Below are 24,058 nucleotides of genomic sequence, written 5' to 3'. Positions count from 1 at the left end.
AATTAAAAAAAAAACTAATAATAATAATAATGTATATGTGAGATAACATTAAGTGGTCTTGCTATGCAAGAACACTTAATATATATGTGAGATAACATTAAGTGGTCTTGCTATGCAAGAACACTTAATTTTGGTTTTAAAGAAAAATCTTAGCAATACTTGTCTGCTGAGACAACTTTAATAGCAGCAAAAACCACATAATCCAAAACCACACAACAAAAAGTTTATATTTATAGAAACTAGATCCGCTGGGGTATTTAACTAAGAACATATTGACGCATTTCATGTGAGAAGTCAGAATCACTGCTGGATTACAGTAAAGTTAAATGTTATTTTTTTATTTTAAAATGTAAAATGGTAAAGGAATCGATCTGATCACATTGCCTAAAGGGACACTGTAGGCACTATAACAATTTTATTTCATTGAACTGGTTATAGTGCTTGGAGTCGTCTGGCACTGTCCCTCGTTTAACGTTAAGCCATTTTCTAGCAGTTTAGCATTAAATAGGGGTACCTGGCCAGCCTCAGCCTGGCCAACACGTAAGGCTAAGACAACACACTTCCTTCCTTCTAGATATACACATTCATACCAGCAATGGTGGCTGTGATGCTTCTGTAATACTCCAAGCAGCATTGAGGGGATGGACTGCTGAAAACTCTGGTTTGACGTGAAAACATTAAAAACGGATTAATGATGAATGAAAGGACAGCGCCAAGAGACGCCAGACACTATAATAACTCCAATGGAATGAATGGTTACAGAAGTGTGGGAAAAGTGGGTGCAATATGACTGGTGTTTGATACCATCTATTTATACATTTAAAACTGGATTTTTGGATTTCAAAAGAAATAAAGCTAAATATTTTTATTTGAAAGTTTTTTTTTTCTCCCTCTGCATGTCTCAAAGGGAAATACACAATCCTGATACCCAATATCTAAAGGATTCCCCGGATGTACCAGGCAGAGGAATGTGTTGCGCATGTTGAGGAACATACATGTTTATTTAGGGTTGCAGTTCTGCATGCAGCTGGGATGTGGGTTTATAGAGGAATTAATTTAGCAAATGACAATTATTTGAAGGGACACTATAGGCACCCTGACCACTTCGGCTCATTGCATGGTCTGGGTGCAGTGTACCAGGACCCTTAACCCTGCAAAGGGTTAATAAACTGCAATAATTACCTTTGAGGGTTAACTCCACTAGAGGGACTTCCAGGTCGTTAGGGCATCCAACGTCACCCAAACCCCCACAGTAAAGCATTAAACATGCTTTCCTATTGGGGAAATACTAATGTGATAGCGGCCATTGGCGCGCATGCGCATTAGGTCAGCCTGCAGGAAAGGAGCGGAGGCGCACCTTGAACCGGTTCGGAGGAACATAGGCGCTAGAACAAGGTAAGTGACAGAAGGGGTTTTTAACTCCTTCTGCACAACGTGGGGGAGGGGGGAGAAACAACTTTGTTTTCCTGGCACTATAGTTTCCCTTTTTAAAAAAAAATAAATGCAGAGAAACAAGAACAGGGTAGTTCCTTGCACCAAATTTATCTGAAGTCAATTATGGTGTCAACCTGCGGGCTGGCATATTTAACAGCCACAAACGTGTCAAGTTAGGGTAATAACAACAGACAGGGAAGATGGACAAACTGACACCCCGGTGGCTGAGATGGGGTTGGGAAAGTGGAGTACCATGCTGTTACGGACTAACTAGAGAATAAAGAGAAGTCGTAGGATCACACAGATCAGTGAATTTACAGATGGATCTGAAAGATGAAGTGGAAGATTATTATGGACACATCAAACTTTGCTTCTTCCGTGTTGGTTTGTTGAATGTGATGACACACATAGCAGTCTTACAGTAAATACTGCTGTTTGATGAAATATGTGCACAGGTTCCTGTTTCTGTTTCGGAAACCTGTGGGATGAAGGAGTGTCCTGTAAGTGTCCCACCCCTTAGATGAGGGCTGTCATTAAACAGATGTAAGATGTAAGCAACACATCGACAAAAGCATCAATGTGCAAGAGTGTAATAGTAATTGCACATATCTATTACACACATCTACCAGCGCCGCATGAACTGTAAGCTCTATGGTACAGAGAATCATAAATGGGGACTGCTTGCAGAACTACCACAATCATTCCTTTTAAAACCACAGTGAGCATTTAAACCTAGGGTATGCAAATTCCATTAAAGAACACAGGCAACATTCTAATGGATCTTTCCTTCAACATAGGATGATAAAAACAAGCACACTTTTTTTTCTCAAGGAAAGGTCTATAAAGCTGATACTAGCTAAACATCTAGACTGGACACACACTGGAATGATCTCCGAGGTATGAAATTGCAAGCTCCTATGGTCAGTGCGTCCAAATAACGGCACTAGACTGTAAGATTGCAGCTAGCAATCCACCGAAGTATTATTTTCTTATCACAATCGTCGGCTACCTTGCAGAGAACAAGCTGAGAATTGCAAGTTATTTTGCACTCACAATTCGCAATTATCTTCTTAGTTGGTTAATATATTTTTCTTTGCACTATATTTCTTATGCAATTCATAATTATATCATACATTTGTTCAGCAAATTCAGGAGTGTACTTAGCAGCTGAATAAAAAAAAATCTCTCAAATTCATGGCAAGAAGTTTCATGGTGGTAAAGGTACAACTGCCAAATGTTGAAAAACTACAACTCTCATGATGCTTTGCCAGTCTTGGGGTTGGCAAAGCATCAAGGGATTTGTAGTTTTACAACTGCCGGGGGTCTACTTTATGTCCCTGCTTTAAGCACATTGAAATGATCTAGTGTTTAGTAAACCACCCCCCCTCCTTTCCTTTCAGGGAGGGTACAAGGCGTGTGACATTCTGATTACTCCTCCTCTAAGTCCCCAGCAAGTCACTGACTGTCACTTGCACAAGTACTAATTTACCATACAGTCTGTGGCATGGGTTACGGCAGGACAAGGATATTGTAAGGATTCTGCACTGTGCAACAGTAGCCAAGCAAAGGTAAGTGTGAAATCCCAATCTCTAAACCCACCTGCATCTCCCTTGCAAGCATTTGTCTGCAAGATCTTAATCTTTTTGTAAAGTTAAGTTTACAAAATGTGATCGCCGTATAGGTTTGCTGTTACAGTGAGAGCGTTCATATCTCAGCTGATCGTCTGATGTATGTGAGCTTTGTATATATGAACACTGCAGGAGGCTCGTCAGTTAATGTGTTAACATCTACACAGGATCATTTTTAACTCCGCGTATGAATGAAAATTAGGGACATAATTATAGAGATTGGGGGGGGGGGGGGGGAGAATAACAATATGTTTTTTAAGTTCAAATTGTTTTTCACTTAACCACAATTCACTGTTTAGTGAATAAAGTCCTTTCGGTAAACCGGGTGATAGCGGAATCGGAGTACAGAAGTTAAAAGGCTCTGATCTGTCATGATAATAAAAAGAATACAAATTATACTTATAGGTATAAAAGGGATGCATGCTGCAAAAAGAGAAACGGATGTAAAATGTAATGTACAGGTCATCGTCCTCTGAAAATGGTTGTAGAGGCACAGAATGTTTTCCTAGTAGAGGTGGCAGTTTTCTTATAAGTATAGAGCGTGCAGCATCTCTAAGTTGTTTGCTTTGCTTTCTCAGGTTATCAATCTTATCAGATAAAAATGGCAAGTACTGGTCCTGAGCCACACAACGGTCCATAGAGGGTGAGTGATAACGGTTTCTTTGGAACGGCATATTATGTGAAACAGAATTTAAAGCTGTAGACTTACAAATCTGTTCTATATATAAACGAAGGGATGTTGTCTGAATTCTTTGATTAAAAAGCAGTTCAATGCATTCACATGGTATGTGCACAAGCAGGTCACATCTGAAATAGACAACGTATAACTGGTGTTTATTAGTTTATCTTCTACCAATGTTAATACATTATTACGTGGCTTCTACCAAACGTATGTCTTTCCCATTAGAATATTTTATGAGTGAAAAATGTTTTAGGACAGAAGTTGCAAGGTGGCTCCCCAGAGGTTTCAAAACAGCAGCTTCCACGATGCTTTGTCATTCTAACGGCATGCAAAGCATCGTGGTAGTTGTAGTTCTACAACATCTGGAGATGTACCTTTTGGGCACCCCTGGTCTATTACCCAAGGCGTGCAGTTTGTGTCAGAATTTTTATGAATAAATCAAAACTACAAAAAGCTTGTGAGAGAGCCAGGATGGGCGGAATGGCTTGTCACTTTTGGCCACGGAGAATATGCATTTTCTGCAAACGAGTCCTTTTTTATTTTATTTTTTTTTAATTACTGTAATAAAATTTTTAAAGCAATGGGGGTGGGTCTAATAAAAGTATAGAGGAACCATTTAATTTACATAAAGTGACTAGTTGGTGACTTCCCCTATATCTGACATTTGGATATCTATAACAGCTACATTTATTGGAAATAGGGTAGGTTTTCTGGCATCCAACTCAGGTACCGTCATATAAGTAAAATTGTGTTTAATGGACATATTTCTAGTGTGTATCATTGATACAATGTGTTGAACCACTTAAGAACCAATGATAAGGTATCCTATCAGCACTGTCTGATTCCTAAACAGCCTATGCCAGGGAGGAGGGTCCGGTTTACTTGGTATTAAAGGATCACTATAGTGTCAGGAAAACAAACTCGTCTTCCTGACACTATATAGCCCCTAGGTCCCCCCCACCCTCAGGGTCCCGCCCCCTAGGCGCTGAAGGGGTTAAAACCCCTTCAGTTACTTACTTTAATCCAGCGCCGGGCTCCCTCGGCGCTGGTGACCTCTCCTCCCCCGCCGACCTCAGCTCCCGAGTGGAGCGGAATGCGCATGCACGGCAAGAGCCACGCGCACATTCAAACAGTCCATAGGAAAGCACTTCTCAATTCTTTCCTCTGGACGCTCTGTACGATGGATGCGATTTCCGCATCCAGCGTCACAGAAGCGCCTCTAGCGGCTGTCAGGAAGACAGCCACTAGAGGCAGGATTAACCCTGCAATGTAAACATAGCAGTTTCTCTGAAACTGCTATGTTTACATCTGAAAGGTAAAAACCTGGGGGACCTGGCACCCAGACCACTTCATTGAGCTGAAGTGGTCTGGGTGACTATAGTGTCCCTTTAACTTGTCAAGAGACATACTGCCTTTAAATGACTGGGACATTGCATTTTGCAAAAATACTTTATAGTAGATTAGTATTAAAAAAAAAAAAATAAAGAGATGAATAACATTTAAGTAAGAAAGAGGGAGAGACGTCAAGGAAACACAATGGTGAAATAAAACATAATTTAAAAATAAATCAATAGGACGCACACTTAAATATCAAAGGATATTACATTTTGATTCTTTCAAGGTTGGTTTGATAGATGTTATAATTCACTTTTTGGTCCCTAAGTGGTTACATTTTGCGTTACTATTATTATTGATAATAATACTAATAATCTATTCCTGATGCTAAGCCAGATTTTAAGGTTAGGTCAAGAATGCGGCAAAACCAGGTAAGGTATAAATCAGTGATAACGCCAAATCTAGAGGTTTATGGTTATTAGGAGACTATAGGCACCCAGACCATTTCATCTCATTAAAATGATCTGGGTGCAGTGTCCCAGTCTCATTAAACCTGCAATGTAAAACAACTGCAATGGTTTACATTACGGTGTTAAGACAACCTCTAGAGACACTTTCCAGGAAGTTTAACTCTGAAATGACGCTGGATGTCCTCACGCTTTGCAAAAAAAAAAAAAACGTCAATCGTCTTCAAAACCTATAGAGGTTTCCAAATTGGCATGACATTACTGGAGGAGGAGTGGGGGCTGAAGAGTTTTGCATTTCTAACACTCTAGTGATCCTTTAAGAAACCATATTTGAGAATTTATGGTAAAACATGCTTAAAGGGACACTCCAGGCACCCAGACCACTGCTGCCCATTGGAGTGGTCTGGGTGCCAACTCCCACTACTCTTAACCCTGCAAGTGTAATTATTGCAGTTTTTTATAAACTGCAATAATTACCTTGCAGGGTTAACTCCACCTATAGTGGCTGTCTACTAGACAGCCACTAGAGGGCACTTCCTGGTCTATAGCACAGGTTTTCTGTGCTAGAGCGTCGCTGGATGTCTTCACGTTGTGTGAGGACCTCCAGTGTCGCTCATTTCCCCATAGGAAAGCATTGAAAAGCATTTTTAATGCTTTCAAATGGGGAGCTCTAATGTGCATGCGCAGCATTGCCGCGCATGCGCATTAGGTCTCCCCGGCCAGTGGGCGGGATCAGACTCGCCCACCGGCCGACGTAATACAGAGGAGGAGCAGCGGCGGCGGAAGAAGCAGCAACGTGGGACATGTGGCTGCCTCTGGTAAGTTACTGAAGGGGTTTTCACCTCTTCAGCAACCGGGGATTGGGGGGTGGGAGGGAGAGGGGACCTGCAGTGCCAGGAAAACGGATTGTTTTCCTGGCACTGGAGTTTCCCTTTAAGCATTTAAAGTTATGGTTGGATAAAGGTTAACCTTAAAGGAATACTCCAAACACCATAACCACTTCAATGATTTGAACTGTTGTAAAACGGTTTCCCCCATTACAGGAGAACTGGGCCATGGTACTCCTGGTATCTTGGAATAACCCTTTAACTCTTAATTATGGCAGAATTATGAATAGTACCAAAAAACAGGGTTAGAGCGAAAGTAACAACAACGCCAAGTATGCTTAGTCAATGTGGTGATCCATGTTTTGGTATTAAGTAACATTGTTGACCACGATGAGATGATTTCTAAGCCCCGTCATAAGTCATAATGATGGTGGATTTAGTAAATAACATAATCATGAATCTGTAAATAACAGCTGAATTATAACTCGCTTATTGTTAGAATCTCAACAGCGAGCCTTGCACTAACTCTTTCCAATTCAGTTTTTTTGCCGAAACAATTGGCAAAATTTACCTGTAACGGTCATTTTTTTTTAACTCAATGTCACAAAGACGTGCTGAAAATGAAAATTAATCCTAACATCAACTGCAAGAACCTCACACCAACCACTTACACGTCGTCTTACATCAAATTTAAAACCAAAATTCAAAACCAAACCAGCAAGCATTCATTCAACAAGTCTCCCTAACATCAACCACTACCACCAAAATTAACTTTGCAGTTACCGTAAGTTGTACAAGTTTCTCAACTTTAGCCTTTTTCTCCATTCATCCATTCCACCAGCTAGACCCGCTAATATTGATTTTACAAGTCATTTTACAAGTTTCCCTTATATCAACAATTCACTTAACAAGCCCCCGAAACATCAGTCAAATATCAACTGCTGTCCCTCTAACCTCAAGCTGAATATTAAAGGAATACTATATCCTTAGGAATATAAACCTGTATCGCTAACGCTATAGTGCCCTAGTAAATATTAGCAATCAGCCCATCCCTTTTCAGCTGGCTAAAAAAAATAATTCTAATTTTTACTTATTTTTTTCCAGCACCAAGACTGCTTTGGTGGCACCGCTGCCTGCTCCGCCTCCTACGACATCATTGTGAAAGCGTTGCTTCCACGATGAATGTCCAATCCAATGTTCCTCAGCGAGGAGCCATGGTGGACAAGGTGTGTTTGTGCCGTCCGCGTTTAATAAAATGCATCTCATAGGAAATCACTGAAATCAATGATTGACGTGAAGTGGTCTGGGTTAGTTTAGTGGTCCTTTAGGAATGGAACGAATGTCTATTTTATTTCCGACTAAGAAGACCTTCTAAAGTAGGAAATATTTAATTACGTGACATTCAAGACCAGATCACTTTACTTGTGATAAATGGATCACTGGCTCAAATATTCCAATTCTTCCAAAGAGAATTGTCATAGATAAAAGCCATGAACTGATTCAGGTCAATGGAATCCCCTTTTATTGCCCACCAGTCCTAAGTGTTCTCTTTAATCTTTTTCAAGATCTTTATTCTCTTATCTATTCCTCCATCAACAGTTTCTATTGTCCTTCTAAACATGCCTCTGTTTACTCGGGTTCCTTTTTCCTCATCGTTGAAGAAGTTTGTTGTACTTTCCGATATGGCGAAAAGGTATTAAAAGATATTCTGCTTTTAAAACCAAAATACTGCTGAAAGGAATGCTGCCGTGTTTACCCAGAATGCACCGTAAGCAATCCCACAATGCATTCCAAGAGGCCAACAGTTCACAGTGGCTACGTGACCTGTAATCAAGATATAGTTAGATTAAGATATATGTTGCAAATTAGCTGGCACAAGAAATAGGTGAATTATTGGGCTAAAAAAAATAAATAAATAAAAAGCAGAAGGAGAACTTTTTCAGGGCATTATCTAATTCTAGTAGATGCACTGGAACCCACTTAGTGAAACTGAGAATTGTAATTGTTGCAAGGCTTCCAATATAAAACAAATCTAACTTTCAGACTCACTTCACTCATGTGTGCAACGGGGTATTAATAACAAGCCAGCAGGGTACGACAAATGGAGGGCCTACAGGGTTCGACAAACGGAGGGCTGCAGGGTTCTGCCCAATGTAAAGATGCTCAGCGGAAACCCAATTGGGAGCTGCAGCATTTAGCCTACGGGGAACTGCGGCATTAGGCGTGCAGCCTATGGGGAACTGCAGCATCCAGCCTACGGGGAATTGTAGCATCCAGGGTGCAGCCTACGGGGAACTGCAGCTTTTAGCTTACAGGGAGCTGCAGGGTTCCCACTCTTCAGGGTGCTTAAAGGGTTTAGCGTGCACCCTTCGGGAGAGCTGCAGGGTTCAGCGTGCACCCTTCGGGGGAGCTGCAGGGTTCAGCGTGCACCCTTCGGGGGAGCTGCAGGGTTCAGCGTGCACCCTTCGGGGGAGCTGCAGGGTTCAGCGTGCACCCTTCGGGGGAGCTGCAGGGTTCAGTGTGCACCCTTCGGGGGAGCTGCAGGGTTCAGCACACAATCAACTGAGGAGCTGCAGAGTTCAGTTTACTAAACCTAGAATTACACATTTTACACTAAAGTGGTTCAGCTGGAAACATTAACCAACTCATCTATGATTTGCAACATTTGCAAATTTCCTGGTAAATAAAATAAATACAAATGATAAATGCCTAAAACCACTGGGGTACATGCACAAGCTTCAATTTCCTCTCGCAATAACAAGTGTGACATCCTGCAATGTTTGGCATGAGATTAACTAGGTATCCAGTTGAGGTGTGAGCAGAACGAGTGCCAAGAATGTGAAACATGATATATTTATTAATAGTGAAACATAGTCAACTGACAACAGACGTAAAAAATGTAGAGATAAATAAATTAAAAAAAAAAAAACAGACAAACGTAGTCGGACAATTTGCTAATATTTTATATAAATTGTTTGTTTGGCACAGTTCACACTTCAGTGAATAAACTGATTCGTTTCGGAGAACTGTGAAATGACAAATGAATTGCTTGCCTGTCTGGCCCTCAATGGATTAACCCTCAACATTGTTCTATCTATGAGTGTTACTCTGACCGCAGGCCTGACATTGATTAACACTTTCACTACCAGGGGGATTGGTGACACATTCATGATCCATAAAAACGCAGAGGACACAGTGGGCAATGAAAAAGCAGTACCAGCAAGGGATAGCATGCCGCAGTAGAAGGGTGCCTCTGGTAACAGCCCCCGAGTGAGGGAGGAAGTTGGGTGCAGTGGTTAAGGTGTAAAAACCCAGAAAAACCTGCAGCTTCCCAGCCACAAATGTTTGTGTGTCACGGGAAGAGGAATTTTACAAGTGAAAGAGATGCATCAAAGATACCGAGACTGGGCTGCTGGTAAACCCCAGATGTTATTCCATTGCAGTTTTTTCGTCTGAGGGTTCTATCACCTTAACAGACAGTTACAGTGAGATGTAAATTGCAAAGTTTACCACGGTATTCCTATTGCAAATCTACAATTCAGCTTAGTTGGAGATTCTTCTTCCAACTCGACTAATTTGGCTTACATCTTCTGACTCACTAATTTAGAGATGAAACACGTTATGGTTGTATTTTTGAACCAACCCCTTGTAATCTTACAGTTTAACAGACCACCTTGTCATATAAGCAGGGTGGGTTTTAAATGGTATCGACAGACATCCCGATCTTAGTTGCCAATTGCAGCAGTCACACAAGACATGAATGAAAAATGTATACTGCAGTGCCATCTTAAAATCCAACTTGCCTTGTATGATGCCCTGATTAAAGGGGGAGATTTGCTCACTCAAGAACATCGTTTCTCCTTTCACAGCAGTTCATAAGCTAAATTACTTAAGGCCCCTTCAGTAATTTGACTTCAGTAGCAAATAACGAAAGGGGCATTATAAGTACCTGAAAAATGTTTGGCCCAGTGCTTTATAATATGAACAACGTGAAAGCTGGCTCGGTGTCATAGGAAATATAGTTTGTCAACATTCAGGTGGGCTTTATAAGCAAGAGTCAGTATGGGCTGCGCCAAAAAAGTTAAAATAACATAAAATGTCCAGAAATGGGCGTGGCTTCAACGATGAGGAGAGAAGACACATGTCGGCTAAGCTCCCGCAACTGACACATTAAACAGCAAGTTTTGGGGCACCTACCTACCCTAATTCCTCAAATGGAGTAAAAACTGTATTTAATGAAGCCCTAGGCAAAACGGTAAAAAAACGGTAAAAAAACCCAGAGAGAAACTCTGGGGGAGGAAAGGAGAAACACAGGGTGGTAAGGCCCTCCGACAGAGGGCTGCTTGCCGCCCCAGCACACCAGGTGATAATCAACCTGAGTGAGGGAGAGTAGAAGGGGGTGAGGAGTTGGCACTACGGCTGGTGAAATATACCAAGAGCCAGCCGAACAGAAATACAAAGCAGGGCAGTAGTTTGGAAACAAATAGTAGTAGTAGTATATATGAGAAACACACACTTAAATTAGACAATAAGTATGTTGAAATGACACCAAATTACTGGCATCATACAGAGAAAAAATAAAAGTGCTTCACTGAGGAAGGCCGCAGCAAGAAAGATGAGTGGCTTAAGGTCACAGGGGGAGTTGATGGTGTAAGGAGCATTGTGATTGGATGTATTGTTATGGGGTTAACCCTTTAGGCTGCATGTTTACATGTTTGATTTGTTTCTATGAATATATTATAGTTGCTGCTGAGGAATAAAAGAATGAGATTAATACTCACCTCCGTGTCCTTAATAAAATCATGACTTTACTTTAGCCATTCCAATGCTTTCACCATGGTAAAGCATTGGATTGGCTAAAAAGCGGCAATTTTGATGTCACCAAGGGGGCGGGGTCAGTGCCAGCGGACCCGGACGGCAATGGAAATAAGGTGAATTTTTCGGGCTTTTAAAGGGGGGGCAAGTTTCTGTTCCCGACCCTATAGTGTTCCATTAATTCTAAATTGTTTCCATAGTAATTGGTCCACTTTAAGCACTTTGCCCAAGCACGCCTCTTTAAATCCCACCACCCCCACAGTACTTTTCAGAGATCTCAAACTTTGTAATAAAACAGATGCCCCCCCCCCCCCCCTTTAACAGTTCACAAATGTACACCGGGACGGGCAAAAGGTAGTAACTAGCCGTGTAGAACTAGGAGTCCCACAAGGCTTTGCTAGCTCTAGGTGAACAGCAGAGAGCAGCTTTATCTCCACCGCTGAAGTAGACTATAAGACTGCCCTGTATGTGGCACTTTTTTGTAATGCTTTCCCTTTTACAGGGGAGGAATAGGGACTGTACCCCATAATAGTACCATGGGAGGAATGAGTGATAGGAAGTGCTGGGGTGGAAGCTGGTCAGATTTGATGCTGTTCCAAATGTGAACGATAGCATGATGAAGTGACCTTTACAGTAGGACATTTGGTCTACTGACTCACTGACAATGTCCTGTTGAGGTTTGCATTCAACGAACAAAAATCACCTCTTTGGTTTGGCCTCCATACATAAAGGGCTTGGAACAGTACCCAATCCGTTCCTCATCAGGACCCAAAAATACCAGGGGGTTTCCTGAGTGAGAATTTTGCATATGATGTCATGCCAGCTTCTGTTTACTGTGTTCCAATGCCATAGAGAAAAGCACTGCTTACAGACTTTCGGCTTATCATAGATTTTAGTTTTGCTCCATATTCCATAGCTAGAACTTCCTGTACGATTTGCATCAACTGCTGATAGGACAATGGAGTTATAGAGCAGAGAGATAGTCATGCAATAATATGTTGTAACTTTTAAATTTAGATATTTGATATCACGTAACTCTGGAAATTAAATTTTAGGACATAATAAAATTACACTCGATGGAGGGGGAAACACCATAGCTGTAAAATTTCAGGATGCAAAAAGAGATTTAGATTCCTTTTCATGCATTTTATAGAAATGAAGGCATATCAAGTTAATACAGGGCCAACTGACACTGTTTTTTAAAAGGTTTAAAGGCTGTCCCCCTAATCTTAACCATAATTGGAAAGCCAATAGTCCCCTAATCTGTGATTTGAGTAGAAGGTTAAACATCCCCCAGTTTCTAATGTGAGTAGAAGGTTAACTGCCCAAATCTTTGATTTGATTACAGTCTCCTAATTGTATTTGATTATAGAGATATTTGCTTCAATTTCGACATATTCTCTAGTTAAAGAAATACTGTAATTCCAGTATGTTTTAATAGTATATTTATTTAAATCCTACATTTAAAATACGTGTCTGAAAACTAAAATTAAATATAGACATCCACAATGCTGTAAGTGACCGCTCTCTTTTTAAAGTGAAATTAGATCACATCACATAGGCTTACATTCTTCTACTACAGGGGTAGGCAACCTTTGGTACTTCAGATGCTGTGGACCTCATCTTCCTAAATGCTTTGCCAGTATTACATGTGCGTGTGTTTTTTCATTCAGTTTATCTTTTTGTAACCACATCTGCTTGTTGGTACCCACCGAGCATTTACAGTCAGCTGATTATTATGGATAGGTTATTGACAGAAGACAATACTGTATAATCAATTGAGAGCACCATATCATTACTTATACCAGACTTCCCCAAACTCCGGCCCTCCAGATGCTGCTGAACTACAACTCCCATGATTCTCAGCCTATTTCATTCAGAGAATCATGGGAGTTGTAGTTCAGCAACATCTGGAGGGCTGGGGTTTGGGGAAGCTTGGCTTATACCATGCCAAGTCACACTCACAATATAAGGGGGGGGACGTAAATGTATGTTTCAGTACAAAAAGTGGCCACTTACCTCCCCACCCGTTACTGATTTCACAGCATGGTTGACACATTTCTTTTGTTTGTTTGTTTTAACCAAAGACCCTCATAAAAGACATTGCGATAGCAATATGTCATCCACTATGCAATTACAGTGACTTTGAAGATTAAATGCCAACATTTAAGTCAAAAATAGAAAGAAGAAAAAAAACAAAAAAGCAACTTCCACTGATTTATAGACATATTTGATTATTTTAGCCTCAATTTTGGTTTTCAATTCACCGTTTAGTTAATAAGCTTAAACAGATTACTAACAGCAGTAATTTATGGTAATAGCAAAGTAAAAAAAAAAAATATATATATATATATATATATATATAAATAAATAATTTATAGAAAACTAGAAACAAGCTTTTGCATAAGTGGAGATTATATATATATATATATATATATATATATAAATAAAATCAAATTACAATCACCTTAGGAATATACCTTTATAAAGTTTAGGTTATTTGGAATTGTTTTCACTTGGTGTAATTATTTTTATTATTTTTTTCTTTATAAAATATTTTAAATAAATACTATAGGGAATTAAAATGAGAATAAAACTGTACTTGCCAGTTGTTTAAAGTAAAATGCATTATATTTACTTTTATATATATATATATATATATATATATATATATATATATATATATAGCAGTGGTAGGTGTATCAGGTTTGATAAATACTTACTATTAAAAGCCATGCTGTGCAGGTTGGCCCCAGTTCATAACAGGAAGTGGGGTGTGCACCAGGATATATCTTCCCCCCTGAATTCCGAGGAGCAAAAATCAAGTTCTGTTAAATTATGAATCCACTGACCCACCCATAAATACATATAGTTCTCACCAGACAAAACGTGGATTTGAATTATTGTAATGTTATAGGTTTATCAGTACAATATGCATAAGGACAGTGCAAAACCTTAGCATTTTTTGTGTAAAAAATAAAATAAAATATAAATAAAAACCTCTTTGTTCATACAGTCACAAGCAGGTCTGGTATTTTAAATGAGCCTTTTTTCTATAAGGCACTGTTATGCTATTAGGAGTCATTTAGTGAAGTGTTTTAAATTTGTCAATTCTTTGTTCTCTCACCCCAGCAAACACTATTGAAAAAATGTAGGTAGGTAGCACAGCAAGCATAAACAGAAAGCACACTTAGGTTTGCAGTACGTCCAGGGCAAGGTCTGCAACCCGCCATGTTTTTGGCCCTCTTAACGCACTTTTGGCTGTCTGCAATGAAATGCCATATTTTGATATGCAGCGCCAGCCCAAGGGGTCTGTGGGTTGGTTCCATGCGACCTAAGTGGCACAGTAGCAGGGCAGAATATTCAGCTGTGAACCCTCAAGAAATACGTGAATCTGTGTATGAATGAGTGAGTGTCTCAGTGTACGCATGCATGTGTGTGTTGCTAAACAGGTATCTCTGTAAGTAGTTTTATGTGTGCATGGATAGTTATGTATGTTTACATGTGACTGGCGAGTGTGGGCATGCGCGGTGGCAAATGGTGCGCGCAGATTTCTGTATATGCTCCCTCTAACTTGCACATGCCATACCAATGGAATTGCATGGATATGGGAAGTCACACCCGCGGGGTTTGTAATAACATCCTACTGTCAAACACATATTTCTCAATAAACCATGTGAATAGGAAAATAAAAATTCTCTTTATTGGTACTTGTCACGCAAGCAAACATGTACCATCCCTCCCATCCTCAGGGGTCTGACGGGCAATAACATTCGTATATAAAAAGTGGATGAAGTCGGTGCCTACAGTTTGACAAGGACATAATGGCACAAGCTAATTATAATACATAGGGAGCAGTACAGGGCAATATGGCATGAGTCCATTTTCAGCCTGAGGATTTCTAACAAAGCACGCTTTAACGCACCATTTTCAGGTGTTCTCTATATCGGAACGCAGTTATTGAGAATAGATACAATACATGTGTTAAAATAAGTGTTTTTTCTACCCAGCATATCCTTTAAAAGCCAACATTTCTGAGGTACTGATGTAATTTAACCCCTTAAGGACACATGACATGTGTGACACGTCATGATTCCATTTTATTCCAGAAGTTTGGTCCTTAAGGGGTTAAATCAAATAAATCATACTCATTAATTAGCGAATCAAGTGCACTCATTAAAAGGCCCAAGGTGCATAGTTTTTTGTTTTTTTAAATCACATTTTTTGTTTGCACAGTAGCTCTGCAACAAACTCCAGTTGTCTGTAACTGAATTAGGAGGAGTTAATTCACATTTTAAATATGAAGCATTGTACTTAAAAACACCTGCTTTATATAGTTTTTCCAGGATTTACACTGTCCCACGGCACTGCCACCATGTATTTGATAGACAGTATACTTGATGGTCATATACATTTATGGAAGTTGCCCGGTAAGGTGCGTCAGGGATTTTACCATGACATCTAGTTGGCTAGGTTTAAATGGAATGCCAGCGGAGTGTTTTATTCTGATATCTGCAAATCATACATTCACAAACCATTCACAGTTACAGTGTATAGATTCAGTGCCCCTTGATTACGATCAGTGTGCATTAAAGCCAACAGAAATGAGTCAAGAGTAGCTCGTGAATAACAACATCTTCTGTTGCAGAACAGATATTAAAAAAATAAATAAATTAGGTTTAAAGAAACGGCCAAATCAATCATTTGGATTTAGGGTACAAAATATATTTAGTCTAACACTATAATTTGGAATTCTTGAGAGTCGCTCTTTTCTAGGGCACTACCTGGCATTTTGATTTGTTTTACAAAATTGTTCTTGGGTCTGTCTTTTCTATGAGACTGTATCCTGTATTATTAAACATATATTCAGGCTGTCAGCATGCACTTTACATTGCTGGAAGCCACTACAAGGGGACTGCATTGGAAGCGGATTCATGGCTAATCCGGTATCGTCAAAACAAGTAGAGTGAAAATGCATGGCGCTCACAGAGTTTGGGCAGGGTTTACCTGCCCGATCCTATAAATAGAAACTTTTTGCTTGTTTGTTTTTTAATGATCCATTCAGTAAAACTTGTTTTTAAGGTGTCAGGTGTCACATTGAACCACAATCCCTGTTAATGATTTTTAAGTTTTATTGATAAGGGCCCAGAATTCCAGGAGTTACAGCTGTGACTGAACTGTAACTCTCATGGGAGCTGGAACTTAACATCAGCCGCAGCTGCGACATTCGGTCTCAGGGTATATTGCACAAAGATAAAATCCAACTGTTAAAATCCTGCCATTAACGCTGAAAACCAAACCTACGGACTTACCATGGAAAAACAGGCCAGTTGGCCGGTATGCTATAAAATAGAGATTTTTATATCATTTTGTTTTGTGTTTGAAAGCCATAGCAGCGATTTGGGATGTTCCTATGTGAGAAGGAACATGTTGGAAAGGATGTGGTTAATAAAATTTGCTGTAGTATTAAAGAATAGAATGATACCACACACCAGGAAGTGTATACAGCAAGAGGAAGTTAGGGTTTTGCAAAACTGATGTTTACAAAGTTTCTCTTCCACCTTCTTCTCCCTCCTTAATTTTGTTTTAGTGTCACAGGACAGATATTTTAATACCAACAACGATTTAGCACACAAAACTAAAGAGTCAGTAAGTCTTTATGAATCAGCATAGCACAGTAACGTTTCAGTCTAATGCAGACCTTCCTCAGGCCTCGGTATAATTCTCACAGCCTCGAAATAATTCTCACGGCTGCTGAGGGAGGGACTATTTTAAAATATGCCCCTGTGGCATGGAGGGCAGATTGAAAAGCATGCTCACCGCATTCTCACTCAAGTTTTTAGTCCATTAGTCTCACTAATCTCTGGCAAGGGAGAACAAGCAGTTTGGAAAATGGGTTCCTGTATATGCACATATACACAGGACATGCATATGCAACTTTGACAGCTGAAAGCATATACTAGCACAAACGTTCAAATGCTTGACCAGGGCTAAAATAGCCATACGGGAACGGTCCTGGGTTTGACAGGTTCATCTAAATTTCAGGGTTCCGAAATGTTGAATCCCTGGTGTCCATCCATTTATGGACACCAGGGCATTTTGCCCAGTAACTAGGGCATGAGTGCATCATTTAACATGTTTGTGCTGTGCATGGTCAGCTATGCATGGGGCTGGCCATGACGACTTTATTTCATGCCTCTTCCTTATTTGTCTACAGCTCCATTGTGGGCAAGGCCGTCCATTTTGGGCATCACCAGTGACTTATGTGGTGTCACTGGAAAGGTCCTACCAACACCTGTTCTAATGGCAAACCTCATAGTATTGGAAAATAGGAAGAGTTCTGGTCACGGACAAAAAGTATTTATATTTAGACATGGTGGTGCAAAAACGAGGGGGCTTTTTATATAAAATATTTATATATAAAACATAATTTATTATGAATAAAATCTAAAGTGTGAAAAATTCAGCATTGCAGCTCCACTGTGGCAATCATAAGATATTATCATATGTTTCACTGCAATAAAACCCAAACATTTGTATAAGGCAATGTCCCATGAATACAACAATGCTCCACATGTACAGATTTCCTGGGGGTGTGGAAGTTACATGGCCAAAGATTGGTGTGCTGTGTCTAGGTTGCCTTTGAGAAAGTATACCAGCCATTAATTATAATAACCCCAATGATGTCATACCATTTTTAAAACTACCCATATTTTGGGGAGAAACTTTATCAAGACCTGAGACAAACATAAACAATGGAAGGCCAAGATAAAGAGATCCAGAAGTCTAAATATTCGGTTTGACAAGCCAATAAGCCAATACAGACAACAGACAAAGACAAGCCAAGGTCAGGAATAAAGAATATTTGGGTAACTTAAAGGAACACTAAAGTGTTAGGACTGCATGGTTAGGTGTTTAACCCTCTCAGTATGAATTAAAAGTATTTTACTTACCTTTTCTTCATCGCCGTGCTGGTCTAGCGTTGTCTGGACTCATCTTCATGGCTGAGATCATCAATCTTGATGATCTCAATCAATCCAATGCTTTTCCATAGGAAGTCATTGGGAAGCTATTGCGCATCGGCGGCAATACGTTGCACTGTGCCAATCAGCATCTCATCATAGAGATGCACTTAATCAATGCATTTCTATGGGAAGCGTTCAGCGTCACCATGCATGCTGAACGTAGGTCCTGCATAGATGGCAGGACCAAACCCAGGAAGTTGCTTTAGGAGCTGTAATAATTTTCAGAAAACATTTTAGACAGATGATTTATTAGGATCTATATTTTGTGTTGCTATTATAGAGGGTATACAGCATTCATTATCATTAAAATGAAGAAATTTAACAGATTGATTATAGTATAAAAAGCTGCTATCAGGTGTAAACAGTACTTAAAGGAATACTATAGAGTCAGGAACACAAACATGTATTCCTGACCCTATAGTGTTAAAAAGTTCAAATATAAATGTGATTTTCTTCTTCTAAATCACTAACAAGTGGGAAATTTAGCCCGGGGTTAGTCATCACTAAAAGGTCATACATTAAGATATTTGGTTGGTTTTTTTTCATGTAAAGTGTGGTGAAACAGAAATAGCTTTGGACTTGAATTTGACCATTATATATATATTTATTTGTTGTTGGTTTTTTTTATTGTAAACGACATCTGCATAATGAAGAAATGCTGACGATTATAGTCCTGGCAACAACGTGTCAATATGAAAGCATCTGCACTTACGAAACACACCATTGGCTTCTCCCATCTTTGCATGTCACATTAAGGCTTCCAGTAAATTTTTGTAGTAACAAGTCCATTGTGGAAAAAGCAGAAGTTACAGATAACAGCCGTTCACTGCAAATAATTTGCATTCAGGGCAAACAAGACAATGGACACATCTATTCAAATCAATAGATTCCGAAATGTGACCATTGTTCATTAATGAATGAAATGGATTCTACAGCAATTTCTTGACACAGACAGCAGCTACCAGTAACTCCTTTGTTACAATAATTCATGTTCGGAATTAGATAGCCCATGGATGACAGGCTGCATGTGCATCATGGGAGTTGGCACTTCCAGATTTTTTTTCCTTTCGAATGTATAACTTCTAACCTGTTTGCCAACTTATCAGTATTCCAAAACCTTTTTTCTCTGCATCTGCTTAGTTGGTAGGATATGGTAATGAAAGAACATGATTAGACGTGTTTAGAGAGCACAATAGTTGACCTATACATAGCCAACGTGTAGAGTCTCAAAAGTCTTTCATGAAGAGGGTGATGGTGGATGAAATGTAATACGGAACCATCTTTGATTCTAGACTTGATACAACCTCCTCTAAACCTTCCATTGTAAACAAAATACCAACCACTTAACTTCCTGTTTCTAAAACCACAGTCACTACTTCGGTATATTTATAGTTCTTCAGAAAGGGGTATCTCGTACCTCTTTCACACTGTGCAAATTATCTTGTAACCATTCACCTCTGTGCAAACACATTTAATACATATATACCTCGGCATCAGGTCCTCTGGGACCGACGACATACACATGTATTGGGGCCTCTTTTATGTCCATACCTCTGTGTTAGGGACTCTGGGCACGCCATACTTCTGCGTGAGGACAGCTTTTACTGCAACAAAGCATCAGGTACCAATATACCTCTTCATCAGGTCCTCTAGTACAGCCATAACTCTGCGTCAATACATTTGGACCATACATACCTCTGATACCAGACATTTAGTCAGCCAGGTAGCCATTCCACTTTTGCATGACATCTTCGAGATAGGGGACACCATAGCAAATAACAGGGACAACAGGGCAGACCAGTATGCTTTATACTGCACCACAAATGTATTTATTTATATAATTAAAGAACCCCTAAAACTAGTAGCTCTCTGCTTATGATTATAATCAGACAGGATCCTTGGCAGGTTACCGATTAGTGGTTTGGCTCCCCCATTCTTCACATAGTGCACTGCTGGCGAATAGGGCCAAGCAAATTCATGGTTCCAGAGTCTCTGTCTAATCCCTGGGCTCTAGGCAGCTGCCTAAATTCCTCATATTAATTGTTAATCCTGCTCTGGGGACGCAGAAAGGTAAAAAAAAAAAAAAGGCACATTTTATTTAAATACCACAAACAAACAATATTAAAACATCTATTAATTGACAATACGTTACTTTTACATAATGACAACATAATTTATATATGAGGGCATTAAACAAATTTGAAAAAGAGAAGATTTATTTATTTTTTATAGGCACCCAGACTAGTTCAGCCCAACAAATTGAAAACACCTTACATAATATTGTGCCATTATATTTCATTTTTGATATGTTTATTTTTTTATTGTTTACACATTTTGTTCTATGCTCTTTAACTAGGAAATCAACCTGTTGATATCAGCCCTGATATTAGCAGAGGGAATTCTTCAGGGTTAGAGGTAGGGCTACTTTTTCAGTAATTTATCTTTCTGTAACTTTTTTTCGCCCAGGATTCTAAGAGTCAACACCCCTATCACTACTATAAATATACTGAAATTAAATTATTTTTAATGAAAGAGTAGGTTCAAATCCCTGGTGGTCTAAAAGCAGGACACTACCAAAAAACCCATATATGAAAAAAGGATTTCCCTGTGCAGGTGTGTAGAATTAATGAACAATTTTGAAGTCTAGGTGTTGTTCTGCAGCATTGTCCATAATCTCTGCCTAAAATGCAAACTGTTTAACTGTTGGATTTAAATATATATATTTTTTTAGTCTTTGAGCAAGCCATCGGGGTGCAGTTCCTCTGACATAGGTCAATTAAAGCCACAAGTATGTGACTCATGATTGCGACACAGATGATATAAGCATCACTTGAATACTTTGCACCTGCTTGGTCAGAACAGTCCATAAGTCAAATAAGACCTTGCATAACAAACAGTCTATTTTCATAGTCTCTCTATACCTCTCAGAAAAGTAAGTGCTTTCAAGAAGGTCCAACCTTGACCATCATCAGAGTTAATCCATTCTCCCCTCAGAAAGAAATATCTGACTTTTGACTGGAAAGTATGAGTTTAAATATTAATAATTGGCTTTTAACAGATACACTTATTGGTCACAGAGATGGTAATGTATCTGTTTTACTATAAACAATTGTAATTAAATGAAAATGTTATGGCTTTTATTACAATGTCCACAAATTTCAGCCTGCCAACCTTTCAACACTAGTGGACTTTGTAAGGCTTGAAAAAGACACCAAGGGACTTTGGGGGGCACAAACACCCTACCAAATACCTCTCTGGCATCAGTACTGACGTCTGGAACACTCTCAACAATCTGGGTGTTGATCCCAAATCTCACCGCTCCTGTTATTGTGCTGCTGAAGCCTCCTACTCGTTGTGGCCTGGTGTATTTCTCACATCTCACCGTTTGGGAACACGCGGGCACCCTTGTGGACAGGCTGGGCCCTGTTCACCCCGCCCTTTGGACCGGTGGGGCATATCCAGGTCCCCGCTGGGAAACAAACGCTCCTTGGCAGGAATCTGGAAACAAGTTAACTCTGAAACAACTTGGCGTACCCAAGATGGCCACCACAACAAAACTCCAATCCTGCCAAGAGAACCTGCCAGAGCTTCTTGCTCTGTATTAGTGATAGTTATGCAATACTATCCTCCCCAGCTGCTCAGAAGTCCGAAGTTGAGGAACCTGCTACCAATCCTTCTACTGGGCTGGGGGACCGCTTGGAGTTAACTCCCTGTAGCCGCCCATACACTCAATGGTTCGTCCATGTATTGGTGAACCTGAGGGCTTCGGATCCCTCCACTCGGCTGTGGAAGATCCATGGACTTAGGGCTATGGACCTCTTTTAGGCCTGGGGCAAAGGTATGGGCATCTGTGGCACAGCAGCCTCATTTTTGACACTCAAGCGGGAACTCAACGAATCCTGCCAAATAGTGTAAAGAAGGGTTGGGCCGATAAACATAGTGTGGAACTGGACTCTTGCTTATGGCCTGTATATGGCATAAGGTAATTCATCCTTGTGACTTCTGTCTGTGGCAGTGGCGATAATACAATCTTGGTCATCACAACACGGATCCATACTTGATTCCCATATCTTCTGTCATTTGCATTCTTTGTTCATGTTACAAATCCACTGGTTTTACAACTATTGCACCATAATCCTGTAGTATAAACTTGTTCCCTTATCATCAACATGTCTTCCTAGTCCTTTTCCTCTGTGAGTATAGCAATAGAAATATTTGCAGTTAAGTCATGTCAGTCTATATAGTCTGTTCTTGCTTCTTTTGTTTATTTGATAAAAAAAAAATAAAAGGTATTACCAATCATTTGTATTCTACATTGCAATTTCAGTACACTGAATAATAGTCATTATACTTACCTTAATAAAAAAAGAGATTGACAAGAAAACAAACGTTGACACGTCTCCTATGTTGGATGTTGTTGCCGAGTACTCCTTACAGTGAATTTTAGCGCAGGAACCCTCACTCTCCCACCTGTAAAACTAACTACATGGTATTTAATAGCAAACAGGGCCTGCCTTTAATTTTCACCCATGGATGGCTTTGTCAGTGACCATGAATTATCAGTGTATTCTGATTGGATGAACATTATAAGGAGCTCTGATTTAAAAAAAAAAGGTCATTTAGCTTTATTTCTCTCCCCTGCAGTTTATATTACCTGCTTTTTCTACAATTTGGGACTTCGTCACACAGGACAATACAGGCAATCTCATAGCGTTTGCATAGACCTACTAAGGCAATATCGCTGACATGACAAATATTGTCTTGTGTTCTAAAACAGGAATGAACAAAGTGGGTCCTTTTGAGAGGCATGGTTCAACAGAGATGGTTCGTCAAAGCCAAGAGACATAGACAACATAGTCAACATCACCGTGGCAAGATATAAAGGTATCGTTATTTTTATCCGGAATGTGCTCATTTCAAGAATGTTAATACCTGAATACATGTGATTCATTTTTATTGAAAGAAAAAGAATTTCACATATTGAATTATTCCAGGAAATCAAATGGGGAGAGAGAGGGGAAAAAAAAGTTGTTCATTTAAGTGGTCAGGGTGCAGTGTCCCAGGTCCGTTAATCCTGCAATGGTAATTATTGCAGTTTTTGATCAACTGCAATAATTGCCTTGGAAGGTTAACTCCACTTCTGGGACTTCCAGGTCGTTTGGCGACTTTTGACATAGTAATCTTGTTCCACAGCAATATTCAAAAAATGTCTGTATAATTAACTCCAAATGCAGTGCATTCGCTTTCTATATTACAGGGAACTTATTGCTAGCAGTGACCATTTAGATATGAATATGAGGCTTTTTAGGACCCCATTCTGGAAACCAGGGCCTGTTAGCCCTCCCTTCCCTCAACAACACCCCTCAACAAGGCATATGAAGTTGGTGCCAGTTGCCCTCTACCCCACCAAAGTAGAAATGAGCAGTTTCTGTGGTGGATTATTGTCCTCAATACATTTTTTTTAAAAGTTTTGGCATAGTGCTTTCCTCTCCCTCATACTACTCTACCTACCACTTGTTGAGGAGAGAGGACATGTGCTTTCAAGAATTGAGGTTTCCTGTTCTGAGTTATTGACTGTGCAATTCGAAGAAAACATCAGCGTGTGGAGTTTGAAGATGAAGATGACATGAATTGTAGCTGCAAAGTGGAATTATTTTTTTTTTTTTTTATTTATTTTTTTATAATTCTTTATTTTTGTAGTGCTTTGCAAATTTTACAGTTTAACAGAGACATTGCAATTGGTATCAGAATGTTAACTGGTAGCACACATTACATGTCTGATTGACTGCACTTTTTCTAAGATTAAATTATAACATCAAGATATTCATGCTTGTGAAACGTATGG

At 39.6% G+C, this 24,058-nt stretch overlaps 1 protein-coding gene across 1 annotated transcript in view; it reads left to right on the top strand.

Moving 5' to 3' along the window:
* The first annotated feature begins 2,935 nt into the window (after positions 1–2,935).
* PIK3R5 (phosphoinositide-3-kinase regulatory subunit 5) overlaps positions 2,936–24,058 on the top strand; it is a 68,796-nt gene continuing 47,673 nt past the window's right edge. The window contains exons 1-3 of the mRNA XM_063456026.1: positions 2,936–3,002; positions 3,641–3,705; positions 22,991–23,097. The gene's annotated coding sequence lies outside the window, so the exon portion shown is untranslated. The remainder of the gene's footprint in view (positions 3,003–3,640; positions 3,706–22,990; positions 23,098–24,058) is intronic.

Source organism: Pelobates fuscus, chromosome 5 (genome assembly GCF_036172605.1).
Source record: "Pelobates fuscus isolate aPelFus1 chromosome 5, aPelFus1.pri, whole genome shotgun sequence".
Taxonomy (NCBI): Eukaryota; Metazoa; Chordata; class Amphibia; order Anura; family Pelobatidae; genus Pelobates; species Pelobates fuscus.
The sequence above is the reverse complement of the archived record's forward strand: the minus strand, read 5'-3'. Positions and strand labels throughout refer to the sequence as shown.